This window comes from Sorex fumeus, unplaced genomic scaffold (genome assembly GCF_029834395.1).
Source record: "Sorex fumeus unplaced genomic scaffold, SorFum_2.1 ptg000024l, whole genome shotgun sequence".
NCBI classification, from domain to species: Eukaryota; Metazoa; Chordata; class Mammalia; order Eulipotyphla; family Soricidae; genus Sorex; species Sorex fumeus.
In genome coordinates, this window is record NW_026606081.1 from 41812050 (window position 1) to 41832980 (window position 20931).

The following is a 20931-nucleotide window of genomic DNA, read 5'->3' on the forward strand; positions in this document are numbered from 1 at the left end:
TGTATACTTCTACTAAGCCCATTTCTTCCCTTTTTCCCCCTCAGATGAGTATGTCTTTGTTAAGCTTGAGTGTTGTTTATCTATCAAGATATGAATAAGTGGTAATGAAATCTCCCACTAGTATTTTGTTGCTATTGATGTCTTTCTTCAAGTCTCTCAGTAGTTGTTTTAAGTACTTTGCTGGTCCCTCAGTAGGTGCATATACGTTTAGTATTGTAAGTTATTTCTGTTGTACAGATCCCTTGATTAATAAGAAATGGCCTTTACTGTCTCTAGTGACCTTCCTCAGTGTGAAATAATGTGGTCTGATACTAGGATGGCTAGCCCAACTTTTTTATGGGAGTCGTTTCCCTGTAAGATTGTTTTCCAGCCTTTGATTTGGAGTCTGTGTTTGCTCTAACTATTGAGATGTGTTTCTTGCAGGCAACAGAATGTTGGGTTCAATTTTCTAATCCATCCTGCCATAGTGTGTCTTTTAGTTGGTGCGTTTAGCCCATTACTTTGAGAGAGATTATTTTTATGGCGTTTTGTTCCATTTCTGTTGAAATTTGGTGCATTTGGGTGGTATGGTGCCACCAGCAGGTCAATCTGTACCTGTGAGGCGAGTGAATCAGCAGCCTGATGGCACTGTCAGACTTTCAGATACCCCCAAATTGATGCTGTGCCTTTGGCCAGACCCCAAAAACTTGGGGCAAAGTTTACCAAGAAAGTAAACGGACAAAAGTTAGGTATGTGGGAGACACACCCACAAACCACGTCTGGCTCAGCTATATAATTGTAGGCAAGGCCTCTCTGGTTACTAATCTAACTGCTTAATGGCCATAATCCCAGAGACTCAGAAACGAATCTCGGAACCCAAAGGCTTTTCGCAGAATTGCTTCCTGTTCCTGCAGTAGGTTACTGGGGCTGGGCCACTCCAGGTGGGAATAGGTTTCTTGCTCTGGCCTGTTCCCCTTGGTGGCCTGGTGACTGCCATCCTCCAGAGGCCACTGGACAGCAAGGTTTGGGCCTGCAGTGATGAGCCTGGTGGGGCCTCACCAGATGGGGGTGGAACCGGCCCTTTCCTCCCCATCCCAGCAAGACCCCAGTCTCCGCCTACAAACGGCCTCTTTGGCTCCTGATCAAGCAGATTAACGGCCATGATCTCAGAGATTCAGAAACAAGTCTCGAAACCCAGCAGCTTTAGGCAGAAATGTATCTGGATCGCATACAAGGTGGCTGCCACTTCAGAGCTTATTGGAAAGCCAGGTATGAGCCGGTAGTGATGGGGCAACTATAGTCTCATGGGAAGTGGGGGGATGATACCGGCCAGTCCTTCACTTCCTACACAGGTCACAAGCTGCCCCCCACAAGCGGCTCTCTGGCACAGCCATGGCTCCAGATGCAAAAGGACTTAATCCAGAGCCCAGCAGCTTGCAGCAGAAAAGTGAATGGACAATGCATTAAACTACGGCACCATGCCTACCTGGAAGGAAAAGGGTGCTGCTCCCTTCTGTCTTTCTCCCCCCGACAGCAAGTTGGCTGCCACCTCAGAGCTTATAGGAAAGCCAGGTATGAGCCAGTGGTGACGGGGCAACTGCGGTCTCATGGGAAGGGGGAGCAGTACTGGCTCATCTTTCACGTCCTACCAAGGACATGAGTTGCCCCCCCCCCCCCCCCACAAGAGGCTCTCCGGCATGGCCATAACACCAGATGTACAGAGACCAATCTCGTAATTATCTGGCTCTTTGCAGAAGTCCAAAATCATTATATGATTCTCATAACCAGCTATAGAAAAAAAAGCATTTCACAACGCCTTTTCAGCAATTATATATATGAAAAGAATAAAAACTTTCCCTTTTGTTTCCTGAGCCAAAGCACTGAAAGTTACTGGAGTGTCAATAAAAAGATATAGCAGCATGTATTGGGGTGATTTGTGTGTGTGTGTGTGTGTGCACTTGTGTGATTTTTGTGTGTGTATGAGAGAGTATGTGTGTTCTTACCCAAACTGATGCATTTCATGCTTTTCCTATTCTGAAGTATTCTCACTGTTTTTACTTTAAGTTCCCAGCAAAAAAAAGTGAGAAACTGAACATTGAATATTCTGTTAGTTTGTTCATTAATAACATCTTTCCAAAGATAAAATTTGATTCATTCAAGAAAGAAGAAGCATTTTACTTCTATTCATTGCTGATTTGCAACATGCCAAATTTCAACTTGACAAGAGTGAATTTTCTGCATACATTTTGATATACTCATGGTATTAACAGAATTTTGTCATTTATATATTATGTCTATTCAAAGACCTATGTACAGAACTATTATAGAGAGATTTGGGTGCTGGGAGCTTCATTGACACGTGGTAGTGCTGAGAGATTATTCATTGCTCTTTGTACATGGATTGTTCTTGGATGGACTTGTGTCACAATACTGATGCCAGGGATTGAATTGGTGTCCTCTGAGTACAACACAAGTGCTTTAGCTTCTGCACTGTATCCAGTTTCTTAAACCTTTGTCACCTTTTAAGTGAGAGAAGAAAATAGAAATAAGAGGAAATGACCAGGATATCTGGATCCTATAAGCATGAAACACAATATATAAAACCTTTGAATATTATTTTAAAATAAATCTTTCCATCCTTTGTTTTTATCCAAAAATAAAAGATGGGGAGATTATCTTCAGTGAAATTGAAATATGGAATAACAGCTGGATAGTTAGATCGAATAATTATGAGAAAGGGGTGTGGGTTCTGAAGATAGTATAGTGAGTTAGCCATTTCTCTTCCATGGAGACAAACAAGTTTCCTTCCTGTTTACCATGCTTCCACCTGAGCAATACTAGGCATAATGCGTGAATCAGTTTATTTTGGTTCCTAACATTCTATTTAATTCTTTGTTGCGTGAACTTTCGTTCAGTTGGAGGCACTGAGGCAAGGAATGTGAAAGAAATTTATGTCATGGAGGGCCTAGGTTATCTCAGACCTGCAACAAAGGTAGAGAGCCCTTTTATTACCATCCTACAGTTCAACACAGTTAGGTAATCAACAAAGGAGTTACAGGAAGAACATGTAAAACTGAAAGCTTTTCTGCATATTGAAAAACAAACTAAGTACTTAAGATCTGCATACTGACAACAGGCTAAGTAACCTAGGAGCTGCATACTGAAAACAAACAGGGTAAGTAACCTTGGATCTGTGAGAAAAGAACAATTTCATTATATCAAAATTTATGAAATTCGCTATGGCAGTCAAAAGAAAAAGATGTGCAGCCTCATCCAAACCAGTCAGGACACACGAGATTTCTTGCCCACTTTCATGGGTCCCTATGTTCCTGCCCTTGTGTGGAGCAGTTTACATGGGCTCATCTTGGTAGCTCAGTCCAGCCCCAACAAGTCTCCACTGTTCTGTGCCCTGAAAACAGCTAAATGCTGCACATTAATCAAGAAAAAATTAGTATACTGTTGGGGTAGTAATTGGACATTTGATATTGTGATAATGTTTATATATGAGATTAGTCAATGACAATCTCCATTTGTCTGTCAGACAGGGACAACTAAAATCATAAAAATAAACACTTGAGAATTAGAATAAATCAAAGTTTTTAGAGCATCACTTTGGATACAGAATGAGAAAACAGCTGTGAATAGAAATAAGGTTTAATATTTAATAAGCTTAAATATGAACACATTGTCAATATGTGTACTAAGTTAAAGAAAGGTCAAAATTTTCCTCAGTTTTTTTTTTTTAGATTTTTCTCAGAAATTAGACACTTAATACTCAAAGAATCCATAAAAAATTACTTGGGGCTTGCTTATTTTTCTCTTTTGTACAAATCTGCTAATCTTTACTAAAGATTATCTCTGGCTGCCTGGAGACAGTAAAATGGATAAGACTGTTGCCAAAATAATGTCTAAGTACCACCTGGTGTAACACTGAAACAAAAAATATATAGTGCTCTTCTGATTACTATCACTTTATTTAATTTGTTCATTATGTTTGGTTATATTTTTAATCCATTTATTTCTAATTTTAGAATTTTATTGATTTTTAGTTTAGGTCATTTTAATTATTTTTTTCTTTCTAGTTTAGAATCAGTAGTCAATCTTAATTCTTGAAAATATTAAGCCTTCTTTTTTTTGACAATTATGATTGGGGAGTAGGAATTGTGCCTGCCACAATCCATACTCTGATAATGATGGGAAATAATGCAGTACATGCCTACAACTTTCTAGATGCAGAGAAGTGAGATAAGCCAGCTTTACCCTAATAGGCACCCTGACCCAGCAGGAGCCATATGTGCAATTGGTCTTCCGATCAAGCCTGGTGGAAGCAGAATGTGTAAACCTGATTTTACTTTTATGCGTGGGATAGAGCATGCTTGAGTGTGGTAAAGAAGAGCAGTAAGAGTGGGATGTGTCCCAGAACCATGAGAAGCAGAAGTTGATATTGGACCTGGACTAAGCCCTCAGTATGAGCTCATGCAGACTGTACCGCAGGAACAAGGGCCCCATGAAAATGGGTGAGATTATTCTTGTGTCCTGACTGGTTTGGACAAGGCTGAACATCTTTTTCTTTAAGCTGCTTTCAGTAGTATGAATAATTTCATAAATTTCAGTCAGTCTTCCTCTTCTCACAGATCCTAGGTGCTTACTTAGCCTGTTCCTTTGTACTATGCAGATCCCAAGTACCTAGACTGTTTGTTTGTAATATGCAGATCCCAAGTAATTAGCCTATTTGTTTTCAGTATGTGGAATGCTGAGTATTTAGCCTGTTTGTTTTCAGTATGCAGATTCTAAGTACTTAGCTTGTTTGTTTTCAGTATGCAGATTTCAGGTACTTAGTCTGTTTATAGTGTACAGAAAAAACGTTGACTTCACATGTTCTTCCTGTAACTTCTTTGTCTTTGCACATTCTTCCTTTCCCATAACTTCTTTGTTGATGACCTCACAGTGTTGAGTCCCTTAGAGGTATGAACAGTAAGATGGTAATAGAAGGAGATTTCAGGGCACTCTACCTTTGCCACAGGGTCTGAGCGAAACTGGACCCTCCATGAAATATAAGTTATCTCCTGTTCCTTGTCTCAGCGCCACCTACTGAATGAATATTCAAGCAACAAGTGGAACTCTGCACATAAGTCATCAATGGGTACCCACCATGCCTCATGCCTCTTGCAAGAAACATTGGGTGGGAGCTCAGCCCTGTCTACAAAGGAAAGGCTCACATAACAGAGAGAGAGAGAAACACACACACAGAGAGAGAGAGAGAGAGAGAGAGAGAGAGAGAGAGAGAGAGAGAGAGAGAGAGAGAGTCTGCATATGAAAGTACAGGGAGCCAGACCATTATCTGATGCAGCACCAGAGACAAGGGAATCCACAGATTCAGTGGATGAAGAAATTTTCCAGAAAGAGTGGGGAATGTAGCTCATCCCAGATCTTAGAAACCCTGGAGACTTTTACAAAGCGTACATCCCTGAATTTTCAGTAGGTTAATGTCTTTGTGAGGTCCATCTGTATGGTGGAGTCTTTGGGGGTATGAAGGTGATTTTGGATAGAACCTGACGGGCTACACGCCCCCATCCTGGGTCTCCAGACACTTGGCTCTTCCATAATATGCTGATGCGGAGCAGGCTGTCCCTGGTAAAAATGGCAGCAGTTCAGCGCTTACACGGATTTGCCTTTGGCTCCCCATGGCGGGAATCCAGTGCATCCCACCAACTGTAGGACCTGAGCTTTATGGTGGCACTGATTGGACCCAAAGTGCCCTGTTCAGTACTTTAGAACTCTTCTTTCACCCATAGGCCGAGAAACCAAAAGCTGTGGCAACTCTGCCAGCTGGCACTGCACCCCTGCCATCCTCTCATGCTCCACTCCAAGTCAGTGTTCCATGGCCAGATGACCTGCAGGTTTTGTTTGATGGCACTTCCCCTGAGACAGAATATCCAACGGGCACCCTCCTTTACTCACACAGAAATTGTATGACCCCCATGGGTTGTTGAGATCGCTGACAGTTGCCATCCCTCCACCAGCCCTGCCTCTGCTGCTCAAGTATTTGAGTTCTAAACTCCTTGGATTCCCTTGAAGACATACATCAGAATATTATCTTCTGAATACATAAAATATGCCTATAATTCTATATATAAATGATAGGCAAATAACACTTCACTCTAAATACCATTGTGCTTGTTTTGATATGAGTTAAAAATTGGTTCTAGGCTAGGTTAATTCATGCCAGTAAAAAGTTCTGGTTATCTATTGAGAAACTTTATGTAGTATACACATATGTTCATTATGAACATAAAAACTGATGAAATGCTTATTTCAAAGACATTTCAAATAAACACATTTGAGGGAGAGTTAAATAGAAGGAGATAGAGGACAAAGGTGTAGGGAAGTGACCACTTGGTGTGGTGTGAAATGATGCATGTATAATACTATTATTCATTTATTGTAATTTTTGGTATATAAAAAACTGTGGAAAGGAATGTAAAATACTAAAACAATGCAATAAATAAATAAATAAAGAAAGAAAGAACCTTAAAGGTTGACAATTTTCCTTAGGTCTTTTCTGCCTTTCTCTTAGAAAGACTTGTTGTACAGCTGGTTGCTAAGTTCAAAACAGATGGTATTAGATTACTTGTGAAAGGGATGTGTGTGTATGTGTGTGTGTGTGTGTGTGTTTGTGTGTGTGCACGTGTGTGTGTACATGTGCACATTCCTGCCTGCCTGTGAGTGAATGTATCACGAGTCTTAACTTTATTTTTTTTCCACTTTTATTGAAGAGTGGTCCTAAAATTGCAGTCAGTATTTAGTCTGATTGGACCCTCTCTTCTCTGAAATTATGCAACAGTGTCTCTGCAACAAAGTGGTCTAAGAATGCTGGAGGCTCATATCTCTCACAGACAGGCCAAAATAAGATATGCATGTTATGAGATGTTTACTTACTTAAGGTAAGCCTCTTAGAACTAGAGCTTGTGATCAAAAATTGAAAATTTTCAGAACTGTTGACACGGAGAGATTTTATACCTGTTCATTACATTCCCACAGACCTCTCAAAATAATAAAATGACTAGAGCAAGTTCTAGTCAATTTATATCACTCTAGATTGTATCTAGATTATATCACTTAATTGGAGCACTGGAGATCTTTCCTTTTGAAGCAGAGGTCTTCAAATTGACCTAAACAAAGGTTTATTTCATATTCAGCATCAACGGTTTCTTAGAGATAAAAATCACTTGAAAGACAAGAGTTTCCTGATATTTCCAATCCAAAATTTCAGTTCATTTACTCACAGTGCTGTGTTTTTGATATTCTTCAAATATACAGTGTATCTGTTAACATATATGTCTGTTCACATACATATGTAGGACTAAGTGTTATATGTATATTATATAAAGTATGTCCAAATGAATATATAATTCATATTATACATATATTATATAATACATGAGGAATTTTCAATTATATTTTCCTGAGGAAATGTCTGCCCATTTCCCACCACCACGGATCCCAGTATCCCTCCCATCCCCCATCCCCCCCATTCCACCCTGCCTCTGTGGCAGGGCATTCCCTTTTGTTCTCTCTCTCTTATTGGGTGTTGTGGTTTGCAAAAGAGGCAATGGGTGACAATCATGTTTGATCTATAGTGTACTTTCAGCATGCTTCTCCCATCCTGGGAGGATCCTCCCAAAACACTTTATTTGGAGCTCCCTTCACTATCTGAGCTCCCTTTTCCCCTAGCATGTGTGGCTGGCCTCCAAGCCATGGGGTAAAATTCCTGGTACAAATCTTGGCCATTCTTGGGTGTTAGTCTCCTCTTTTCTTACTTTATGTTCCCCAGATGAATGCAATCTTTCTATGTCTATCCCTTTCTTTCTGAGTCATTTCGCTTAACTTGATATTTTCCATGTAGTACCACTTGTATGAAAATTTCATGACTTCATCTTTTCTAACCGCTACATAGTATTCCATTGTGTAAATGTACCAAAGTTTCTTTAACCAGTCATCTGTTCTCGGGCACTCAGTTTTTTTTCCAGATTCTGCCTATTATAAAGAGTGCTGCAATGAACAAACAAGTGCAGATGTCACTTAGACTATACTTTTTTGCTTCTCTGGGATATATTCCCAGGAGTGGTATTGCTGGGTCAAATGGGAATTCAATTTCTAATTTTTTGAGAATAGTTCATACTGTTTTCCAAAAGGGCTGAACCAGTCCACATTCCCAACAGCAGTGAAGGAGGGTTCCTTCCTCGCTACATCCATGCTAGCACCGGTTGCTTTTGTTCTTGTGGATGTGGGCCAGGCTCTGTGGTGTGAAATGATATTTCATTGTTGTTTTGATATGCATCTCCCTGATGATTAATGATGTGGAACATTTTCTCATGTGCCTCTTAGCCACTCGGATTTCTTCATTGAGAAAGTTTCTGTTCATTTCATCGCCCCATTTTTTGATGGGGTTGGATGTTTTCTTCTTGTGAAGTTCAACCAGTACTTTGTATATCCTTGATATCAACCCCTTTTAGGATGTGTATTCAGCGAATATTCTTTCCCATTCTGTAGACTATCTTTGTATTTTGGTCAATGTTTCTTTTGAGGTGCAGAAGCTTGTTAGTATAAGATAGTCCCATTTGTCTATATCTGTTTTCACTTGCTTGGCCAGTGGTGTGACATCTTTGAAGATACCATTAGCTTCGATGTCATGGAAGGTTTTGCCAACTTTTTCTTCAATGTACCTTATGCATTCCTGTCTGATGTTGAGGTCTTTATTCCACTTTGATCTTATTTTTGTACATGGCATTAGACAGAGATCTGAGTCCACTTTTTTGCATGTAGCCTTCCAGTTTTGCCAGCACAATTTGTTAAAGAGACTTTCCCTGCTCCACTTCACTTTTCTTGCCCCCTAATCAAAGATTAGATGACCATATGCTTGTGGGGATATGTCAGTATATTCAACCCTGTTCCATTGGTCTACAGCTCTGCCTTCAGGGGAGATGTCAGTATATTCAACCCTGTTCCGTTGGTCTACAGCTCTGCCTCATGTTGATTTAATTATTTTTGCTTTGTAGTAGATTTGAAGTTAGGGAGGTTGATTCCTCACATTTTCTTTTTCCCAAGAATTGCTTTAGCTATTCCTGGGGGCTTATTGTTCCATATAAATTTCAGGAGTGTTTGCTCCTTTCTTTGAAGAATATCATGGGTATCCTAATAGGGATCGAGTTGAATTTGTACATTGTTTTGGGAACTATTGCAATTTTGACAATGGTAATTCTCCCCATCCGAGAACAGGGGGTATTTTTCCATTTCTTCGTGTCCTTTTTTATTTCCTGGAGTAGCATATTGTAGTTTTCTTTGTACAGGTTCTTTGCTTCCTTAGTTAAGCTGATTCCTAGGTACTTGATTTTCTGGGGGAAATTGTGAACGGGATTGTTTTCTTCATGTCACTTTCTTCTCTTTCACTATTTGCCTATAGGAAAGCCATGGACTTTTGGGTAGTGATTTTATGGCATGCAACTTTACTATACAAGTCTAATGTTTCTAGGAGTTTCTTGGTAGAGGTTTTGGGGTTCTCTAAGTATATTATCATATCATCTGGGAATAGTGAGAGCTTGATTTCTTCCTTTCCTACCTGGATGCCCTTAATATCTTTTTCTTGCCTAATCGCTATTGCAAGTACTTCCTGTACTATATTGAACAGCAGTGGAGATAGTGGACATCCTTGTCTCGTCCCTGATCTTAGGGGGAAGGCTTTCAGTTTTTCCCCATTAAGGATGATACTTGCTGTAGGCTTGTGGTAGATGGCTCTAACTATACTGAGGAAATTCCCCTCTATCCCCATTTTTGAGAGGGTTTTCATCATAAACAGGTGCTGGATCTTGTCAAATTCTTTCTCTGCATCTATTGATATGATCATATGATTTTTATCGTTTCTTTTGTTGATATGATGGAATGTGTTGATTGATTTCCGGGTGTCAAACCATTCTTGCATGCCCGGGATGAATCTCACTTGGTCATGGTGTGTGATCTTTTTGATGACTATTTGAATTCTATTTGCTAGTGTTTTTTTTGGAAATCTTCGCATCTGTGTTCATCAGGGATATTGGCCTGTAGTTTTCTTTTCTCGTGGTGTCTTTGTTTCCTTTTAGTATTAGAGAGATATGGGCTTCATAGAATCTTTTTGGGAGAGTTTCTGTTTATTCAATTTCCTGGAAAAGCTTGAGAAGAACTGGCAGTAGGTCCTCTTTAAATGTTTGGAAAAATTCGCTAGTGAATCCATCTGGACTCTGGGCTTTTGTTTTTGGGAAGACTTTTGATTACAGTTTCAATATCCTTGATGTTAGTAGGTCTATTCAGGTACTCTAGATCTTCTTGATTCAGCTTTGGGAGATTATAGGAGTCCAGGAATTTATCCATTTCTTCTAGTTTCTCTTGTTTTGTGGCATACAGGCTTTCAAAGTAGTCTTTGATGATTTTTTGTATTACTTCGGTTTCTGTTGTGATATCCCCCTTCTCATTTCTGATTTGGTTTATTAGGGTTCTCTCTCTCTGTTTCTTTGTGAGTGTTGTTAGTGGCTTATCTATCTTGTTTATTTTCTTGAAGTACCAGCTCTTGGTTTCATTGATCTTTCGGATTGTATCTTTGGTTTCCATGTCATTGATTTCTGCTCTAAGTTTTATGATCTCTTTCCTTCTGCCCGATTCGGGGTCTTTCTCTTGGTTAAGACTTAACGTCTTGAGATATGAAGCCAAGTTGTTTATGTGCATCCATTCTTCCTTCCTGAGAAATGCTTGCAGAGCTGTAAATTTTCCCCTTAATACGGCTTTCGCTGCATTCCATAGGTTCTGGTAGCTCGTGTCTTCATTCTCATTTGTTTCCAGGTATCTTTTGATTTCGTCCTTGACTTTGTTCCTGACCCACATGTTGTTCAGCATTGAGTTGTTTAATTTCCAGGTGTTTGATTTGGTTCTCCGTGTCTGTGTGTGATTCATTTCTATCCTCAGTGCATTGTGGTCCGAAAAGATAGTTGATACTATTTCTATATTCCTGATTCTATTCAGGTATGTTGTGTGGCCTAGCACATGGTCTATTTTGGAAAATGTTCCATGTGCACTGGAGAAGAATGTGTATTCTTTCTTTTTGTGGTGTAAATCCCTGTATAGGTCTATAATCCCTTTCTCTTTTATTTCTTCTTTCAAAGCCAATGATTCCTTGCTGAGTTTTGTTATTGTTGATCTATCCAGAGGTGATAAGGCGATGTTCTAGTCTCCAACTGCTATTGTGTTGCTAGCAATGTCCTCCTTAACATCTGTTAGCAGTTGTTTTAAATATTTAGCTGTTCCCTCATTAGGTGCATATACATTTAAGAGTGTGATTTCTTCCTGTTGTACATATCTCTTGATGAAGTTAATTTTGTCAGATACTAGTATGGCCAGCCTAGCTTTTTTGAGGAACTGTTTTCTTGCCAGATTGTTTTCCATCCTTTAACTTTGAGTCTGTGTTTGCTCTGACTGTTGAGATGAGTTTCTTGCAGGCAGCAGAATGTTGGGTTCTGCCTCTGAATCGATTTTGCCACTCTGTCTCTCTTAAATGGTGAATTTAGACCGTTGACATTGAGAGAGATTACTGTTATGGAGTTTTGTGTCATCTTTTTTTTAAGGGTCCCGTGTGGTTGTAGGGTTTGTCTTGTCTTATAGTAGCCCCTTTAGCCCTTGTTTTAGGTTTAGTTTTGAGTCTATGAAGTTTATGAGCTGCTGTTTATCTAGAAAATAGTGTACTGTTCCTTTGAGTTTGAGTGAGAATTTAGCCAGATAGAGTATTATTGGTGAAGCATTCATTTCAGTGAGTTTTTTCACTATATCTCGCCACTACCTTCAGTTTTGAAGGTTTCCTCCGATAGATCTGCTGTGAATCGAAGGGTTGCTTCTTATATGTGATTTCCCTCTTTGACCTTGCTGCTTGCAGTATTGTATCTCTATTGGCAGCATCGATCATTCTCACTATGATATGTCTTGGAGTGTTTTTGTTAGGGTCTCTTTTAGCTAGCACCCTTCAGGCTCCTTGAATCTCAATGGCTGTAGTGTGGAGCTCTGGGAATTTTTCAGCGATGATTTGTTTAACCGTGGCTTTTTCATTGGGAATTTTTCCCTGAGCTTCTGGTATTCCAATGATTCTAATGGTGTTTCTCTTGGAATCATCTCCTAGGATTCTGAGTCTCTGTAGAGCTATTTTGAGGTCCCTTGCCATGGTTTGTTGTTGCCTGTTGGCTTGGTGCAGCTGATCTTCAGCTCATTGATTTTGTTCCTCAGCTGTGGTCATTCTACTTTTGAGGGCACATGCTGATTTTCTTATTTCATCGACGGAATCTTTTGTCAGTGACATTTCTGTGTGTAACTTTCCAATTTCTGCTCTCATTTCTTCCTGCATTTTCTCGATTATCTGATCCATTGTTTCTTTCATATCCTTCTTCAATTTACTGGATATCGGTGTGACTGTTCCATTAAGTTGATTTGAACATCTTCATGATTTCATATCTGAATTCTTTGTCAAAGAGGTCCCTTAGGTGAGCAGGACCTATAGAGGCTTCTGGACTCTTTTTATCGACCTCCCCTTGTGGTGGGGATTTACGTTGTTTCTTCATGTTGGAGTGTAGGTGTGGGGACTAGATTCCTTGGTATGACTATACTACCTGTGGTGGTGTGAATGTAGGCCCACTGAAAATTAGGCAACGCCCACTTCTACAGAAACCACGCCCACTTCTAAAGCAGCCACACCCACACGGGAACCTGGTGTGGGGGGGTGGGGGGAGTAAAGACTGGGTGGGGGAGAATACCAGCTCAGCTTGGGGGAGGAAGAGGAAGAGGCAGAGGGTCAGAGCTTCTTTGTCTCCCAAGGTCCGAGAGGATGCCTGGGAGTCTTGCAGGGAGAAATCCAAGTCCCGGGTTTGAGAAGCAGCGGATAAACTGACCTGAGTGGGGGGAGAAGATCAGCTCAGCTTGGGGGATGAAGAGGAAGAGGCAGAGTCTCCTAGTATAGATTCTTTTTAAGTTATGGTTATTTGCCTTTAATTTATATACTTCATGAATGAGTACTCTTTGGTGAATATTGGTTTCATATTTTTTTAATTCTAGTTGAGTTTTTGTTTATACCTCTTTTGTGCTTTATATAAGATGCTTACAAAATTAATGGATGGGGAAAAGTGGAAATAGCATAATCAATGAAAAGAAAGTTAAAAATTAGTTAAAAGTGAAATACATAGATTTTAGGAGTACATGGATAATTGATGGAAGGAAGCCATCATTTTTTATTATCATATTGGTATGGTAGTGATGATTGCATGAAACTATCATTAGCAGTACTGTAGACCAAACAAACAACAAACACTGTCTCCTGTTATTCATCGATTTGCTCGAGTGGGCCCAGTAATGTCTCTATTTTGAGACTATGGTAGGGCGTTTGCCTTGCATGCAGCCAGCCTGGCCGACCCGAGTTTGATTCCTCCGCCCCTCTCGGAGAGCCCGGCAAGCTACCGAGAGTATCTCGCCCGCACGGCAGAGCCTGGCAAGCTCCCCGTGACGTATTCAATATGCCAGACACAGTAACAACAAAGTCTCCAATGGAGACGTTACTGGGCCCGCTTGAGCAAATCGATGATCAACGGGAGGGCCTTTACCTTTACCTTTACTTTTACCTTTACCTTTACCGTTGTTACTGTTTTTGCCATATCAAATACGTCACAGGGAGCTTGCCAGGCTTTGCCACGCAGGCGAGATACTCTTGGTAGATTACCAGGCTCTCCAAGAGGGGCGGAGGAATTGAACCCGGCTCGGCCAGGCTGGCTGCGTGGAAGGCAAATGCCCTACCACTGTGCTCTCCCTCCAGCCCATTGTAGACCAGCTTACCTTAATAAGAAGTGAAAGAAAAACAAAATAAAGAAAAGAAATAAAACACCGTTAGGGCATTTGTCTTGCAAGTGGCTGGCCCGGCTGAGCTGGGTTCGATTCCTTTGGCCCTCTTGGAAAGCCCAGAAAGGTACCAAGAGTAACTCACCTGCCCGGCAAAGCCTGGCAAGCTACCCTTGATGTATTGGATATGCCAAACACAGTAACAACAAGTCTCACAATGAAGAAGTTACTGGGCCCGCTAGCGCAAATCGATAAACAGGAGGTTAGTGCTACTATTTGAACAGGATACACATATAAGTATATAAATGAATATATGTTTATATTGGGGACTCTGGAAGCAAATGCAAAAGAATGAACATGGTATTCTTTTACCTTTGTTACATGAGCAGGATCTCACTATTCATTCAGTGTACTTTGATTTGAAATAAAAACATAAACTTTTAAAAGATATTCCAACATAGAAAATAAAATTTCAATAGCTATTTTGTGTCATTTTAATTTTGTTCAGTTATAACCAGTCATTGACCTTTCAGAAATAATATTATTTCTAGATTTAATACTATTAAAGTCATTTTTGAATCTGGATAATACAATTAAATTTCCAGTAATTTGATATCACAACTTTGAGTAAAAATCTTTAGAATATAGTGGCAAAGTAGAAAGCCTGGTGTTTAGAATGAATTGTGATCAGGACACAAAATTAATTGAAATAGGAGTAGTGAAAATCTTATTATTTCACTTATAACTACCATATTTTTAACTTTAGATACAGGGAATGTAACCAGTATTCTGAGTTGGGATTTTTCATCAAGTTAATAAGGATAGGCAAAAGAAATAAATAAGCAATATTGTATAAAAACTTAAGTTTTAATTTTTTGACATAGTCACCTGTAACTTGTTATGTATCTGTAGAGATGTATCTTTTCTATGTGATTTACTAAGCTCTTTAATTAAATTTATTTTGATGTGTATTAGTCAAATGAATCTCATTATCTCTTTATTCCAGGATTCTAAATTCTATCTAATCCTTAGTAGTCAAAGAGGCATGTAGACAATGATTTCTTTGGAAAATTTGGCACAGTACACTATAGTGAAATCACTATTTTCCAAATGTGTAACGAACTTAACACACTAATCTTAAACATTACTATGGAATAAACAACCATCATAGAAATGGCACAGATTGTAAAGGAAGTTCATAGGGAAAGATGCTAGGCTTCTATCACAGTGACTAGTTTTGAATGTGGCACCTTGCATATGTTCCCCTGAGCACCACCAGGAATTATCTCTAAACACTGAGTCAGAAGTAAGTACTGACCACTGCTGGTTATAGCACCCAAACCCAACCCAATCCATTTATAGCAAACCAGACAGAAGAAAACAAAGGAGCAAAATTTTTACATCTAATCAATTACAGAATGTTGCCTCATATTTCATAGAAAACATCATAAAATTGTTAAAAATTTTAATTTTAGAAGTACAATATGCACATCCTCTCTGGCAACTCACGTTTCTAATATTGTCCCCAGAAAAGGAGCAAGGGTCTGGTTACCTCAAAGTAGCATTTACTCTGGTCTCCCCATTGTTATTGTGGGCTTATACTTTAAAATGATCAAATGTTTTGAATTGGAGAATGTTAATAGGAGAAGGTACATATCCAAGAGTTAAGAAGACTGCTACCAATGATGTAGCTGTATAGAAAGAGTGTTCATTTATAAATGAATGACTTCAGGGGCAGACAGTTCATGGATAAAAGCCTTTGCCCCAGTTTGATCCCCAGAATGACTCCCCCAAATCCAAGTAGCACTCAGATGCACAATTATTCCTCTGGAGATTGCAGACCCTGACAGAGTGATACAATTCTCAGACTAGACCTCTTTCAGCCTAAAAATTGAGGACCAGGAACACCTTGTCCATATGAAGGTCTGGCTAGAAGCACGCCCCTATTCCCTTGCATAGACTGTGGTGCTTCCCTTATGGACTCTCTTTCATCAGAATAACTGCTCTAGGGGATCTACCTCCCCTTCCATGCACAAGTCGATCTAATTTCTCCAACTCAGGTGTATAGACTGCAGTGGTGGGATTACTCCCATCCTTTGGCTTGAAATCTGATCCCCCACACGGGTGGCACTTTGGACCCTCAGGGTTTCGCTTTTCAGCTGCCCAGGCTCTGTTGGGGCAGGGAGGGAAACTCAATCTGCCCCTTTCTGAGTTTCTCCAGTAAAGATGGCTTGGCTGGGGGTCTGGGCACTCTGTGTCACTCTTTTCCAGATCTTTATTTCATAGAATCTGGGTCTTGGTTGTTGATGAGATTATATGGGGGTGGGGCAGTTTGTGGGTGTGACTCCCAAGCTACTGGAAAGCTGAGGAGCTTGGGGAGGAGGCCCAGTACCCACTTTGAGTGAGCATGGAGATCTTAGTCACGGATCTGTATACCTGTTTTTTCTGCAGGTTCCCTCATAATGAGGCTTGTCCAAGCTTGTGGAGAGCCACCTTGACCATGGCTGCTGTTGGGTTCTGTAAGGTTTTTGGGTAGGGGAGAATTTAACAATTGTACTTGGTACCTGTGAATCTCAGAAAGAATTAGGTTCTGTGATCATATATATGAATATTAGATTCCAGATTTTTAGAGAACAAACTTCAAAATCACACATTTTATGATAATTTCATTCAATGTTTCTTTGAAATTATTACAAAGATGATCACGGTCATACTCAAATATTTTTCCTTAAAGTCCCCTTAGAATGACTATTAAAAGAATGTGTGATAGTTCAATGAAATATGGTGAACAAATTTAATATGTAGTAGAAGACAGTGAAAGAGATCAACTGAAGATACCAAGCTGCCTGAGATTCCCAACCACTTGTATTTTTATTTGAACTAAACTATGTTGACTTAGATATTTAGATTATGCTTGCTTTCATGGATAATGCTAATAAACTTGTCAATTATCACCTTCCTAGGTTCACAATTTTAAGCTCCACCAAATTATACAACATTTAATATATTTCTCTACAAGTTTTAATTCATTCTCTCTTTTTCTAGATTTGATTAGACCTTTCCTATTGGAATAATCGTCCTAGATATAAAGCATATTTACATATATGTGAAACACTGTCTTTATTTTACAGGTCTTATTCATGAAACATGAACAGATCACATTCAATCAAAATATCTTGAATAGAATAAAGTAGTTTCAGCAATTGGTATACGTCAAGTGTTGTATAATATGTATATATATTCAGTGAATAATCTGCAATCAGAAGAAAATTTATGATCAGCATTACTCAAGAAAATATTTTCAATGTAAATAGGTGTTTTTATATGATAAAGATAAGGAATAATATGAAAATTATCCACATTACATAGTAGTTCAACGGAAGTTAGATGTCCCACACAGAAGATACTTAAGTTAGTTGTCATGGAGATTAGAACTGGATATGATTATTTGCTAAGAGCTGAAAATGGAATGAAATCATTAGCAATGGTTAAAGGAAAGGAGTGATATTTCTACTAAGCAAGAACTGAAGTAATGCTCTGTCTTTCCTGTGATGGTAAGAAAAGCAGTACAAACTCAATGAACATAGTTATAGTTAGAAAGTTAATCTTTAGTTTGTGAGTCTTTCAAAATAATGATCTGAAATGAGAAGCACATTACTTTTGTGAGCATGTGAACATATGCACATGACAGGAGTCAGTTCCAATTTTTGCTAACTCCTTTGATAGCACAAAACAGTTTCAATGTGTTAGTACATATTTTGGCAGTGGCCTAGTACATAAATGTGTGAGATGGATGAGGTTATTAGAATTGAGATATTGTTGAACTTGAAAAGATTAATATCAGGATAAGACATTATCATTAAATATCTTTGTAAGTTTATACCTGGGTGTGACACAATATAGCTTTCATTAAAAATATATTTATTGAATCACCATTAGATACAGTTACAAAGTTGTTCATTATTGGGGTTCGGTCATACAATGTTACAGGACCTATCCCTTCATCACTGTACCTTTTGTATCACCAAAGTCCCCAGCTACCCTGATGCCACCACCAGGCCCACCTTACCTCTGACACAGGGAGTTTTCTAGTTTTGGTGTCTCTGTATGTCTCTCTCTGTCCCTGTCTCTTTCTCTCTGTCAGTCTCTGTCTTTGTCTCTGTCTCTGTCTCTCTCCCTCCCCAGCATCCCCACCCCCATTCTTCGGCTGTATGGTTGCAGTACAGGTACTGTAATGTTATCACGTTTGCATGGTTACATACTTTCAGCACTCAGTTCTTGTCCAAAGGGATCATTTCCAACTATCACTCTCTTAGTAGTTACTTCTCTACCCTAGCTTCCCCCTGTCCACACACACACACACGCACACACACACACACACACACACACGCACGCGCGCGCGCACACACACACGCATACGCACATGCACACACACACACCTCTTATGGAAAACTTTTAGCCTTGAAGAGTTCTCCTACACCTTACTGCCCCTGTGTTTCTGTATTTGTATTATTTAAGCTTCTTTATATCACACAAATGACTAAAATCATTCTTTGTATCTCTCGTTCTGATTCACATCAATCAGAATGTTACTCTCCATGCACACCCATTTATAAACAAATCTCATGGTTTTACTTTGTATTTGTGGCTGTGTAGTATACTGCTTACACATACCATAGTTTCTTTACCCAGTCTCTTCTCAGACACTCAGGATGATCCAGATTCTGGCTTTTGTGAATACTGCTGCCATGAACAGAGAAGTGCATGTGGCTTTTGCTGAATCTTGTTTATGGATCTGGAGGTATATTCAAATAAGTGACATTGCAAGGATATATGGATGCTCAATTTCCAGTTTTGTGGGGATTCTGTATTGTTCTCCAAATTAGCTGTACAGATCAGCAGTCTAACCAACAATGAGTGAGAGTTCCTCTTTCCTGTACCCACAAAGGTATTGGTTGTGCTTGTTCATTGGGAGATGCTCCAGTCTCTGTGGTGTGCCAAGATATTGATATCGCAATGTTGTTTCCATTTGTGACTCCCTGGTGTTTAGCTATGTAGAGCATTCTTTCATGGCCTTGAGATCATTTGTATTTCTCCTTTCTTTGTGAAAGTTTCTGTTCATTTCTTCTTCCCATTTTTTTGGAACTGTTTGCATGTTTTTTTTTTGTCATGTTCTACCAATGCCTTATATATATCTTATATATTAAAGTGATTATCCAATGTGCATTAGGTAAACAATGTTTCCATTCAGTGGGCCTTCTTTGATATGAGTAATCATTAATTTTCAGGTTGTAGAACCTCTTAATTTGGGGTAATCCCATTTTTCTTCTCTTTGCTTCCATTTGTTTGCTCAGCCTTATTTCATTTTTTGAAGATTCCTTTAGCTTCAATATTAGGGAAAGTTCTGCCTACACTTCCCACCATGAACATATGGATTCAAGTAGGATATTGAGTTATTATTTTTTCTTTTGGGGTCACACCTGTAAATCGCCAGGGACTTCCCTGCCTCTGATCTCAGGCATTACACGTGGCCATGCTTCAATGACCTATAGGGAAGCAGAAATACATCCTGGGAAAATGCCCTTCCCACTGTCCTATCTCTCAGGCCCTGATGTTCTGACATTTGTATCTGGCATTGGAATGATGGCTTAGTTCTGTTTCCTTCATCTTCATAGCTGACCATATTTCCAAGAACCACTTTTTCAAAGCTTTTTTTTGGATGCACTTCACATCTCTTGCTTATTTATCAAGATTAAGTGATCATATATTGGAAGTTTGGTGTCATTATATTTAAGTCTATTTTTTGTTCACAGGGTATGTGTTTATTGCAGTCCTCTGCTCTATGAACAACTACTATTCCTAGAACAGTTTGAAGTCATGGACAGTGAGGTCTCCCATCTTCTTTTACCCAAGTATTTCTTTAGCTACTGATGTGGTATTATTGCTTGAAGTGAATGAGAAAAATATTTAATAGTTATCTTTGAAAAATGTTGTGAGTATTCTTATCGGAATGCACTGGATCTCTATATGATTTGGGAAGTAGAGTTATTTTGACAATGTAAATTATTCGACAATGTTAATCTTCTAGATCCATGAGCTGGGAGTTTTACTTGTCCTCTTTTATTTTTGATGTAGTGTTTTGGTCATTTCCTTTGTTCAGCCCTTTACCTCTTTAATCAAATTAATTCTGAGCTACTTGATTTTCTAACACACAATTGTGAAGAGATTGTTTTTCAATGTCTTTTTTTTGCTTATTGTTTATATAAAGGAAAAGCCAAGGATGTTTCAGTATTGATTTTGGAACCTGCTACTTTACAATACAAACCTATTGTACCTAGTAGCTCTTTTGTAAAGCGTTTTTGATTTTCTAAGTATAGTTACATGTCATCTTCACGTAGTGAATGCTTGATTGCATCCTATCCAATGTACTTGATAACTTTTACTGACCTATCTGCTATAGCAAGTACTTCAAGTACTGTCTCCACTAGAAGGCAGCTGCTCTGTCTTTCTGCCTTCCCCTGGAGCTGAAATATTTTTCTTTTTTTTAATCACTATGAGATATACAGTTACAGCAGTTTTCATGATTGGGTTTTAGTCACACAATTTTCTAACAAACATTTCTCCACCAGGGTTACTTATTCCTAGACCAATGTCCTGAATTAACTTCCTGTCACCTTCCCTCACCATTTGTTTATGACAGGAATTTTCTTATTTTCCTTGCCTCTCCCTCTCTCTTTTTCTTTTCTCTCTCTCTCTCACTCTCTCTCTCACTCACTCACTCTCTTTATCTCCTTTTGCTTTAAGGCATTGGGATTTTGGAATTCTGATACTGAGAGGTTATCATGTTGGTTCCTTTAGATAGATTCACAACAAATTTCTTTTTTAAATTTTTTTATTTTAATGAATCATCGTGAGATACATTTACAGACTTACAGACTTCCATGATTGCGCTTCAGTCAAACAATGTTCAAGTACCCATACCTCCACCAGTGCCTGTTCTCCACTTTCAATGTTCCCAGTATCCCTCCCCTCCCCCAGCCCTTCCCACCTCCTGCCTCT